This window comes from Cetorhinus maximus, chromosome 14 (genome assembly GCF_964194155.1).
Source record: "Cetorhinus maximus chromosome 14, sCetMax3.hap1.1, whole genome shotgun sequence".
NCBI classification, from domain to species: Eukaryota; Metazoa; Chordata; class Chondrichthyes; order Lamniformes; family Cetorhinidae; genus Cetorhinus; species Cetorhinus maximus.
The window spans coordinates 1,304,012-1,316,149 of NC_135892.1; the positions used below are offsets into that span (position 1 = coordinate 1,304,012).

The 12,138-nt window shown below is 39.6% G+C and overlaps 1 protein-coding gene across 6 annotated transcripts in view; it reads left to right on the forward strand.

Annotated features, from left to right (window-relative positions):
* Positions 1 to 12,138, forward strand: part of kiz (kizuna centrosomal protein) — a 203,923-nt gene that overhangs the window by 62,897 nt on the left and 128,888 nt on the right. The window lies entirely within an intron of this gene.

Here is a 12,138-nt window from a genome sequence, read left to right on the forward strand (position 1 = left end):
TGGGGGTGGGGTGGGATGAAGGAATCAAAAAAGGCTAAAAGCTAGAGATAAAACAATGGATGGAAATACATTTAAAAATAATGGAAATAGGTGGGAAAAGAAAAATCTATATAAATTATTGGGAAAAAAAAGGGGGGGAATCAGAAAGGGGGTGGGGATGGAGGAGAGAGTTGATGATCTAATATTGTTGAACTCAATATTCAGTCCGGAAGGCTGTAAAGTGCCTAGTTGGAAGATGAGGTGCTGTTCCTCCAGTTTGCATTGAGCTTCACTGGAACAATGCAGCAAGCCAAGGACGGACATGTGGGCATGAGGGCAGGGTGGTGTGTTGAAATGGCAAGCGACAGGGAGGTCTGGGTAATGCTTGCGGACAGACCAAAGGTGTTCTGCAAAGCGCTCACCCAGTCTGCGTTTGGTCTCTCCAATGTAGAGGAAATTGGAGAGACCAAACGCAGACTGGGTGACCGCTTTGCAGAACACCTTTGGTCTGTCCGCAAGCATTACCCAGACCTCCCTGTCGCTTGCCATTTCAACACTCCACCCTGCTCTCATGCCCATATGTCCGTCCTTGGCTTGCTGCATTGTTCCAGTGAAGCTCAATGCAAACTGGAGGAACAGCACCTCATTTTTCGACTAGGCATTTTACAGCCTTCCGGACTGAATATTGAGTTCAATAATTTTAGATCATCAACTCTCTCCTCCATCCCCACCCCTTTCCGATTCCCCCCCCACTTTTGTTTTCCAATAATTTATATAGATTTTTCTTTTCCCACCTACTTCCATTATTTTTAAATGTATTTCCATCCATTGTTTTATCTCTACCTTTTAGCCTTTTTTGATTCCTTCACTCCACCCCAACCCCACTAGGGCTATCTGTGCCTTGCTTGTCCTGCTTTCTACCCTTAATTAGCAGATTCCATAGATAATATCACCACCTTCAACACCTCTTTGTCCTTTTGTTTGTGACATCTTTTGGTTATCTCCACCTATCACTGGCCCTCTATCCAGCTCTACTTGTCCCACCCCCCCTTAAACCAGCTTATATTTCACCTCGCTTCTATTTTTACTTAGTTCTGTTGAAGGGTCATTCGGACTCGAAACGTTAACTGTGCTCCTCTCCGCAGATGCTGCCAGACCTGCTGAGTTTTTCCAGGTATTTTTGTTTTTGTTTTGGTTCATGCTGTTATTGTTTTAATTAAATTTCATTGCTGTTTATTGAAGGAAACATTCTGCCTTGGTTTCTCTTGGCAAAATCTCCCATTTCATTATTTGGGTGTATTTTCATCTTCTCTGATTCACAATAGTTTAAGCGCACATTAGCTGATGACAGCAAATAAGACGTTTTACTAGTTAGTTTAAATTATAAAAACAAATTTTGAACTAAATGGAGATCTCTACACCTTCAATATCTTGTCTTAGATAGACATATTATTTACAATAGAAAATTGGTGTGCCATTTTGCTGAATGCCTTTGCAAGAATTCTGGGGCACATATTATAAAAAGGATGTAGAGGCACTGGAGAAGATCCAAAAAGGCTTTATAAGGATAATAGCAGAACTGAATGGTTACACCTGTCAGGGAAGATTGAAACGGCCCAGATGTGAGTGGGAGCAGGGGGGGGTTGGTCTTCTCTCGACAAAAGAGAAGACTGAGGGGTGACCTTATAGACATCATCAAAATTATGTCTGATAGGGTAGACTCTGAGAAGCTGTTTACTGTTGTGGAGGAGGCCAGAGCTAAGGGCCATAAATATAAGATAGTGACTAATAAATCCAATGGGGAATTCAGGAGAAACTTCTTTACTCAGAGCGATTAGAATGTGGAATTTGCTACCACAAAGAGTAATTGAGGCAAATAGCATAGATGCATTTCAGGGGAAGCGATGCATGAGGGATAAAGAAATAGGTAATAATGTAATAGGAAGTAGAAGGGTCAGAGGAGGCTTGTATGGAGCATAAGCACTGGCTTAGATCAGTTGGGCCAAATGACCTGTGCCTGTGCCTGTCTTCTGTGTAATTTCTTCACGTAGTTTATTTCACAGTTTATATTTTACAGTTTCCTTTCCAATTTTTCATAATTACCCTCAGTCTATAGATTGGTTTCAGATTTGCACCTAATTTTGCTTTTATGTTTGTTTTTGAAACGTGGATGGTCTTGTCATGGCTGCGTTTATTACCCTTTGAATAAGAAGTTGCTGTTTGGCCCTCTGCTTTGTAGCAATGCTTGTGTGCAACTTATTGTCTTGCAAGGCCACTTCAGAAGGTATTAAGAGTCAACCACGTGGTATGGGACTAGCGTCATGTGAAGGGTAATAGGTAAGCTTCCTTGAAGGACATTGGTTGGACTCTTAAACCAATGTGACAGCTTTTGGGGTAATTTTTCTGGTGCTAGTCCACCGATTATGAGATATGTGAATTCAGTTTTACACTTTGCCATGGTGGAACTCTCAACTTCTAGTTTTTATTTACTGATACATCAGTTATTTGTTGCCAGTGAGAGAAACACACTAGTTTAAAAGAGTGGTGCCTTCTGGATAATATATTTTTTCACTTTTATTCTCTTAAACTCGACATTTGTGAAACATCAGTTTTCATGTGAAAATGGCACATTTCAATGAGAAGAATAGTCTGAAAAATAAAAATGATTAAGTTGCAATAAAGAGAGCTTCATAATAAAATAACAATTTTAAGTAAACCTAATTTAGGTTAAGCCTAAGAAGTTATTTAAAATTTTGATAGCAAAATTTTGATGCTTTTATATGAAATTATCTACGATTAGAGTTGCAAAAATGTATTCTGTTGCACAGTTCAAAATAATGAACAATGAAATCAGCCTTTTATAGTAACTGCTGGCTTCTGATCTTTTGAAGTATAATCAAATAAATGATGCAGTTGAAACCCACAGCAGATTATTCCATCAATAAAGGCAGTAAAGCTCTTTTGAATTAAATGGCTGTAATGTCTTGTAATAACTTGGAGCACATTGCCAAGAGTAGTCACTTGTGAATGTGTGCACAAACCCTCAGTTAGTGGATAATGTTATAAGTAAAATGGCACCAACTCTATATTATTCAGGGAAGTTGCATTGCTGGCAGCACACTTGTCCCTTAGGCTGCAGCATTCATTAGGAAAAGCTGACTCGGCTGAAGCTGGAAAGAGATGATAACATGTTATGATTTTCATATTTAATACATTCCTTGGAAGAGTGTGTGTGCTGCAGATTGATAGAAGAATCAACTGCTACTTTTCGTGAAAGACTTTCTACTGTGCCCCACAGCTAAAGATGGAATCACTCAGCCAAGAAATTAACTTTTCGTCTTTTACCTGCCTTATATATCAACTGGGCTGGTTTGTAGCAGCCAGTCAACACTATTATACATTTAACTGTTTTGTATTTAAGACTCTTATCAGAAAAGAAACAGAACCTGTGCTATTTGTTGTTGGGAAGATGGTTATTTTTTTACTTCAGTGCATCAGGAGGGATTAATCAGAATTTGCTTGGGTTTATTTTTAAGATTAAAAAGTTAAACATACATCTGAGAAGGGCTTTTTTTTAAAGTACATTCTGAAAGCTACCCAGTAATTTTAGGGGGCAATGTTGACTGTGAGGTCATCTTTGTACTGTGATACCGACAATAAAACTAGCATTTTGATCAAAGTTTAAGGTAAACTCAATTTGTAGAAGGTTCACATTATATAAGTAATAGCTTTAATTGAGTAACCTTTTTAATGACTATACTATTATAATTAGTTCACAGAATAAAGCCATTCACAAACAATTTGTGACTTACGCATACAAACATTAAAGCAGATTTTGTTCAAAGATGCAGAATAGAATTTGTTTATATACAGTAATTTTTTAAAACTTGGAGCTCTTCTTCGAGGAGTACTTTAAAAATGTTCCTTGCTTTTTGTTCTTTCCCCTTCATGATGTTCAGATTCTAATCTTTAATAAAAATAATTCCTGTGAACTCTCTCTCCATCTACTCTCTGCAAAAAGACAAACACCAGGCATTATACTCACCACTATGTATCTTCCTTGTAATGTGGGATATATCTCCTCCAAAGCTGCTGCTAGCACTGCTCTCTGATTGATTTGCCAAGCAGTAAGATTCAAGTGGTGAGATGGACATCACCATACTGTGTTGATAGTACACAGCCAATTTTGAAAGTGCCACCATATATTTGCAGTTTTAACTCCTGCTGGTAAATATGCCCATAAAGAGAAAGCAGCAGGAGAAAGATAGAGGTGTCCGAGAAAGCTTGTATATTGCCAGCAAAACTATTGCTTCTGCTCCACACCTCCACCTTCCTCTCCTTTAAGATCTCACTTAAAAACCACTTATTTGACAAACGTTTGGTTGCAACTCCTAATGCCTTCTTTGGCTCAGTTCCATTTATTAACTACACCTCTTTACACCCTGATTTGCCTTGTTGCTTGATCTTTTTTTTATTATTGTACCGTAACCCTGATTGATTTCAATAGTTAGCAAGCAGAACCGGGATGTTAAAGGCTGTAAAAAGCTGGTCTGGGAGGAGCAGCAAAGTAGCAGCCACGATTTTTTAAAATTGATTTCAGAACAACCTTGTTTTGCCCCCCACTTGTGTGTACCAGTCTTATAAAATTCTCTCTAGACAGGTTGCATCCCTACAATGCAGCAACTATGTAATCCTTTGGTGCTGATGCCCAGAGCTGGGGAAAAATCCCAGTCACAATTGACAGCTTGACAGATTATGGGAAAAGCGTTGTTTTTTGCTCCTGATTACCCCCCACCCCGCCCCCGACCCTTCCCTTTCAGTTTCTGACTCCATCATATTGCTGCTTTTTTGGGATACAAAACTCTGACTGTGAATTCCTAATCTGTTAATAATTTTCCACCACTCTTCTGTGCTTCCTATTTTCATGTCGCTTCTGCTCCTGGCAGCTTCCCAGTTGCCCTGTCATCATGCCTTTGCCAAGCTTACTAATGTTGCCTTTGTTGCTTCTTGCCTCTCCCCCCTTAGTCAATGCTGAGTTAGTGGCCCTCTTTTATTCTTGGCCTGCTGGCTTTCTCTTGCTGCGGGCACTCCCATTGCTGCTGGCTCATAATTGTAGTGTCTGTCACTGCATCTCCTGGTCTTGCTAGCTTCCTTGCTTCTGCTGCCAGTTTTTCTTCTGTGGCCAATTCCTCTCTTTTGCTGGCTGTTTTAAGGTTACCACTGCCTTATTTCAATAACATGTGGAGCCAGAGCCTGGCAAGCCCCTTAGCACTCCCATCCCTGACTTACACTGGTTACAAGGTAGTTGACTGCTGTTGATGGGTTGCTGCTTGTGAATGAGTGGCTTCTAGGGGCTAGCTGCTTTTGGTAAATGTAGTCTGGTACATTGGCCAGTCCTCCTGATCTGTGTGACTGAACTACTCAGAGAGCTATGAGGGGTGTCAACTGTTTGGGTTTAATTACATTGTGTTTGCAAATCATAGAATACCATATACATCATAAAGTATTTATGTATATTGCACCATCTATTTCAAAACGCTTGAAAATTCATCAAATAAGTTGTCAAAATAACAAACTCTTATGACTGGGGCATGCCTTAAATCCCTTAAAACTCTACATTATGTACATTATTCCTATTTCTATAAATATCACTGTATCATTATTCTATCCCATAAACACTGTTGTAACTGCAGCCACAGTTAAAATGTAACATTGCCAAATAAAAAAGCCTTGCTATTGTGATTTCTGATGATTCTTGTGATTAAACTTGCATTTAGTTACCAAGGAAGGTTTGATTTTGTAAATATTTTAATAATTAATGAAATTTATATCCCAAATATGGACGTGTAAACTGGGGAACAAAAATGTTTTATTGTGCAATTCTCTCTTAAAATTACATAATACTAAGATTGGCACTAATTTCTTATGCATGATCAATAGGTACTGTAACCTCACCAATGCAAAGATTTTGTCTGGCTGCTAAAATAATTATAGTAGCAATGATTAATTCTTGGGGCATGAATATCAATAACTTATATTAGAGACTTGTATAAACCATGCACCCATGCATGCTTATTTCTATTACTTTGGTAAATTTTTGTATTTTAAAGTGCATTACTCTTCTGAGAAAAAAAAAAGTTTTAAAAAGCTTGAATGTAAACCTGGCATTGTCTTTGCAATCATTGGTTGTTTCTCACTTGATCAAAAATTCACAAAGGTAACATTGTTAGAAAGAAAAATCCCAGTGCTCCACTTGTACAGTGGAAATCCTCTCCAGAAAATAAAATTTATTGATTGTTCTTCAGTTACAAGCGTTTACGTGTTAAAGCAAATTATACCAGATGTGATGTACTTCCACTGATATTTTTTCATTTCTCATGGACATGACAGCATTGCAGTAAATCACCAGAACCATTTTCTTTTGGAGAGAATGATTGCTGCATAAAGGTTTTGAATAGGAATTGCACAAAATACAGTACAACAACTGCACTGCCTACAGCTGCCCTAGAACCAAACTGTCATGGTCATTTTTAGTTCATATAATATAAAAATTGGCAAAATGGTTTACAAGGTGTTTTAAATTTGAATATTGGCCATAGATTCGGGAATTAGATCTTATCCAAAATAGTCACATTTATTCAAAATGTTCATGTTATCTTCAAATGAATTTTCAAAAGAAACATTTCTAATAATTGAATGTGATGATGCTTCCTCTGTGAAATCTGAAAAAAAATTCAAGGAAAGGACATAACCAGTGAGATGTTTGCTTTGCTGAATGGAGTTCTGTTAGTGTGCAGTAAACTTTGTTTTCTGTAGACGATGTACAAGATGTTCACACCATAAGAGTATTTGTTCACTGTTGAGGTCTTGAAAGGAATTAAATTGAATAGTTATTCCATTATGGAAGAGGCACATTGTTAAGATGTGCTGTGGTTTCGGAGACTATTCCTGCATCTCCTTGATATGAGCTGTATAGCCTCTTTATGTTATCGTAAAATCATCTGTTCTTTATACAAGCTAGTCATTTCTGCTGAAATAATGTAAATATCTGCATTGATTCTCTTTGTGAGATGCTGAGGGGATAATTTTAATTCAAGGCGGGAGTGTGGTAGGCAAGGAAAGAGATGAACAAGAAGTCTCTGTGATGTCACCAGCGGGAGGTCCGGGCGATTTTAACTACCTGGTCTCATTTTGATATGATTGGTTGTCTACTCACCTGAGTGCTTTGGAGAATGGGCAGCCAGCTGTTTTCTCCATGCAATTTCTGGCGGTTACCCCAAAACATATTTTTCCTTTCTCTCATCTACCTGTTGCCCCTTAGCGACAACATCCAAAAGCACAGCATTAGTTTTTGCATGTACTGTGATGACTCCCAGCTCTATCTCACCACCACTTTTGTCGACTCTTCCACTGATGCTAAATTATCACACTACTTGCTTGACATCCAGTATTGCATGAGCAGGAATTTCCTCCAATTAAATATTGGGAAGACTGAAGCTGCTCAAAATTCTGCTCCCTAGCTATTGACTCCATCTCTCTCCCTAGCAACAGTCTGAGATTAAGTCAATCTGTTGGCAACCTTGCTGTCACACTTGACCCCGAGATGAGCTTCCGATCACATATTCGGGCCATTACTAAGGCTATCTATTTCTACCTCTGTAACATTTCCCAATTTTGTCCCTGTCTCAGCTCATCTGGTGCTGAAACTCACATTGAAGCCTTTGTTACTTCTTGCCGTGACTTTTTAACACATTGCTGGCTGGTCTGTCACTTTCTGTAAACTTGAACTCATCCAAAACTCTGCTGCTCGTGTCTTAACCCGCACCAAGTCCCACTCAGTTATCACGCCTGTGCTCGCTGACCTACATTGGCTCCCAGTCAAGCAACATCTTGATCTTCAAATTCTCATCCTTGTTTTCAAACCCCTCCATGACCCTCCGTATTTCTATAATCTCCAGCCTCACAACCCTCTGAGATATCTGCACTCCTCTAATTCTGGCCTCTTGAGCATCCCCCATTTTAATCGCTCCACCATTGGTGACTGCATCTTCAGTTGCCTGGATCCTAGGCTCTGGAATACCCTTCCTAAACCCCACATGAGCAACACGTGAGCTGCCCATCCACTTTGCTGAGGTCACTAGGGAAACTAGGGATAGTGCAATAGAGTTAGGAAGTCCACTTACACAAAAGGTACCCTAGGTGCTCACTTGGTTGAAAAATGAATGGAAGGGAATTATTGTGTTGGGAATTATTCATCACTGTTATCACATTTAGCGCCTGTGTTTGCAGTGTGGTGTTATAGGAGCTTCAAAGCCTAAAGCCAGGATTTTCCGGCCCTGCCATGGAGAATGTGACAGGCCAGCCAAAAGTCCATTGACTTTCGGTGGGACCGGAAGATCCCAGCAGTGGGCAGGGCAGGAAAATCCTGGCCTAAATTGCTAATCTCTATTGACATAGAAGTTGGCTGATTAGTTATAATGTTTGTTAATACAGGATTAAGGGAGTGTTGAAGGAGGACTATTAATGTAGGAGGCCTCGGGGGTGGGGGGTTGGGAAGATAAACAGATCAGCTTAGTTGCAGAACAGTTCACTCATTCCTCACATCTCATGCTACAAAGTGGCTGAGGTGTTGGTCCTCCTGTTGCTGCTCTGTCACCTTCGCCCTGGTCTTGTTCATCTAATGGGGATTGCTCTTGTACCTCCAAATGCAGGTCTCTGTTTGAGTAGCCCTACGATGTGTTCAGGAATCCTCCTGATGTTCCCCTGGTTTTGATGATAACTGTGTTGCTGACCGATGGTTGGTTTGCTGAGAGGTGTCATGAGTTGCGTGTGTAGGGGATATCCCTTGTACACCAGCTGCCATCCCACAAATGTTAAATATTAAGGGGATGGCGAACTGTTGCAGGATAAATGCAATGTGATGGCTACTGGGGGTACCTTGCACAATCCTGTTTCTGTGATTGGAGATTACCTGGGCTTTATTAGAGTGATAACCTTTCATACTAATTTCCCTTCTATAAAATGCCTTGGATGAGTTAGGAAGTTGAGTAAAGATGGTGGTGGATGGGATCAAATCACAAACGTAGCAGTAAGTACTTTACCACAAATATAGCCACCCATTTCTGGTCGATTGTAAAATCAGCTCTTGTTTGTTTGATCGATACTTGAATCAAAATCTGACTTTTACTGCAAGAATGAGAGTGACCTAGTTGCTTATTAATTGCTAAGTTATCTTCCCTTGAAAAAGCAAATCTCCAATTTCCAGGAGTAAATATTGAATATCATTTTGTAAATTACTGGAATAAATTTGGAGAAGCCAAACATCTGTGAGTATTGAAAATGGTCATTATGTATTAAATAACTCATTAGTCATTGTTCATTGACAAAACCTAATTCTCACGTATACATATTTAACAAAAGGATCGGTGCAAAATATAATTTATTCCTCTTAAAATATATACCCTCATTATAATTCTCTAAGTTCTGGAACTCTGTGTTGTAAGACTGCCTGACCTTGAGTCATGTTTCTTTTATGCTGCATTTCATGGCAAGTTATGCTTATGGTTTGTTCACTACAGCTCACAACTCATTATAGCATGCAAAATCCTTGGCTCCCAAGGCTTGCTATAATGAGGGTGGGGCATGCCACTGATGCAGCTTTACCTTTTATTTAGGATAGGGGTTGTGAAAATTGCTTCCACAGTTGTGTTTGGGGAGGGTAAGTAAGTCATCCAGTTCTCCCGCTGCTGATTGCTACAGGCTTACTTCTACTGGACATGCGTGTGTATCGGTGCAGGGTGAGGAAATGATCAGGTTCAATCTTGGCTGTGATGTGCTCTGTAATTGGATAGCCTGCTGGCACTCACTGCTAAGACTGATACATGAATAATGACCACTTGGGTGAGATATTAGAGGGCAACAAGAGTCCACGGAAAAATACTCCAGTGAGCGAAGGAACGCCTTCAGGAGGGAGATGAGAACATTTTTAAATATTCCACTGCTCTATACTGTCACCGCACTAATCGTAAAACTTGGTTTATGGAAAAGAACTCTGTTGTTGTGGATAGAAAATAAAAACTAATCCTTATTCCACAATTATAAAGTGCTGTTATGTTACGGCTCCAGTTTCTCATGCACATCACAGTAAACGTCCCGAAATAAAATTCATCATGTAACAAATATGTGGAAATCTTCAAAATTAGTTTTTAGTTTATATATCCACTAATTCAGGGATTAGTGAATTGGTTTAAAAAAACGATTTCCTGATTTGGCCCTGCAAAAATTTATTCTACCTGCTCCTAATTGAATGTGAGCTGCATGCCTCTGTTGTGTTGGTGACATCATTATGCAAATGTGTGCAATCACATCACTGATATGATGGGTGGATCCCAGGACCAGACTTTCAGTGCCAACGTCTGGAAGGGAAAATAGCTTGATATATGAGAGCACAAGGTTGTCGTGCTTTTTGCAACCTTTGTCTCTTCTAGATCAGCTTATGCTGAGAGAATGTTTTCCAGACTTAGCTGCATCTTAGACTCCAGGAGAACCAACCTAGTTTAATGTAACTGCTTCAAGTACTGTATATGCTTGAGTTTTTGGAATTGCCGTGGAAGGCCATAAAAGTGGTGTGTTCAGCTTAACAATGCCTTTTTAGTCTCATTACTTTTTTGAGGATTTGTGATATTCAGAATAAAAACCTTTTCTCAACCAGTTTTTTTTGACTCCAATATTTCTCCATTGCTTTTGATGTGAAAAACAAAACCTGATAAAACTCCCCAGGGTTTTAAATTGGCAATACCCTCTGATTTTGAACATATTGCAATTATGTAAAATTTGTTAAACAAAATCACAAACCTCCTGCCCCACTCACACCATCGTCGCTCCACCCTCAGCAAGCTTCACAATCCTCGCAGAGCCAGCTAATTCTCCATATTCAGAAGGTTCCCAACTGAGCCATACTAATGGACCACAACAAAACTATTTCTCCAATGCTTGCACAAAGGTTCATCCTGATTTCTAAGCCTTACTTCTTCCGATCTCTATGTGCTTTTACTGTGCTGAATTCCTTCTAATCTCTGACTTTTTTTGTCTGGCCATCCTGTCCCTTCTTTACTGTCTTCACATGTTGCAGTAAATGGGAGGGTATAAAGTGTTGTAGAAAGAGATGAGAGAGGTAAAGCAGAAGATAAACTGTAGGGAGACAAGGTACAGTGAAAAGAGAAGTTGCAGAAGTGTGTAAAAAGGAGGGAAGGGAGAAGATGATGAAAAGGAAAATAAAATGTAATATTTTATTTTGTAGCCTCACCTCCCCTCACAAAATCTCCCGTTCACCCCCACCACCAACAACCCCCCCTCCCCCACCCCCCCACCCCCGCCTCCTAAATATCTATAGTTTGAGAGGCTGAGAGTAATTTTTGGTGAGGCCAGATCAATTAAGTTTGTAGTGTTGGAACTTGGCCTTGGAATGTTTTAGAACTATTGGTAAAACAATACACATACGCACAATTTTGGCTCCAACAAACAAACCCCAAACTTTATTTCAGCATGCGGTGGTGCAGGGAACGAGGAAAGAACAGACACAGAGGCATGGGAAAGGGAGAGAGAAAGAGATACTCTCCTGGTTGGGAGCAAGGAACTTTATTCAGGTTGAGTGAATAGGAGAAAGAGAGAAAGCCACAGTTGAACATGGGACAAGAGTAGACAGTTAGGATGAAGTGCAGTGAAACAGTGTTACAAGTGGGATTTGGGTTTCTCTGGCCCTGCTGAAATGGATGAGACTGCTTATGTTGGACTGTGCTGGCCCACATTATGAAAAATATTACATGCTCTGACTGAGCAATGCCATGGAAGTTTCAGTGTCAGTTTTAAAATTAATGTGACTAAGTTAATTAGATAAAGATACAAAGTAAAATGGATAAATCTGTTACATTGCATCAGCCCAGTCTAGTGCCACTCAATGGTCTACTTTTCCATACTTCACTACTCACTGTGTGCCCATTCATACCACTTGCTGGGAGTATAGATCATTTCATTGTTTTTCAATTTAAGAATATTTTATTTGCATAACATATTGTGTGGAGTAGGGTTAATTTTCCCTTTCCCATTCACTCTGCAGAACTGCGTCCTCAATTAAAGCTCTGAAAATAGTATATTGCAATA